The 292-nt window shown below is 59.2% G+C and overlaps 1 protein-coding gene across 1 annotated transcript in view; it reads left to right on the top strand.

Annotated features, from left to right (window-relative positions):
- Positions 1-201: 201 nt before the first annotated feature.
- Positions 202-292, top strand: part of PTGER4 (prostaglandin E receptor 4) — a 13,898-nt gene continuing 13,807 nt past the window's right edge. The window contains exon 1 of the mRNA XM_077763456.1: positions 202-280. The gene's annotated coding sequence lies outside the window, so the exon portion shown is untranslated. The remainder of the gene's footprint in view (positions 281-292) is intronic.

Below are 292 nucleotides of genomic sequence, written 5' to 3'. Positions count from 1 at the left end.
GGAAGAAAGAAGACGAAGAGGAAAGAAAGGAAAGCATCCAAGATCAGACTTCATTGACCCATCCCACCACCCTCCTGGTTCTGCGAGTTTTTGAAAGCTGCCCGTTCTGACCCCAGTTCCGGAAAATTGGCAGCCACGGAGACCCGGCTCTGAGAAGGCAAAGACTCGGCAGGCTCCACGCTGAGCGGGGCGGCACTTAGGGCAGGTTGGAGGCTTATCCCGGACGGCTGAGTGTTGACCCTGGGGGCCTACGCGGCTGCCGCCTCCGCGACGACCACAGGTGAGATGATGG

Source organism: Crocuta crocuta, unplaced genomic scaffold, assembly GCF_008692635.1.
Source record: "Crocuta crocuta isolate KB4526 unplaced genomic scaffold, BGI_CrCroc_1.0 scaffold4, whole genome shotgun sequence".
In the NCBI taxonomy this organism is placed as follows: domain Eukaryota; kingdom Metazoa; phylum Chordata; class Mammalia; order Carnivora; family Hyaenidae; genus Crocuta; species Crocuta crocuta.
Note: the sequence above shows the minus strand (reverse complement) of the source record. Positions and strands in the feature narration are given on the sequence as shown.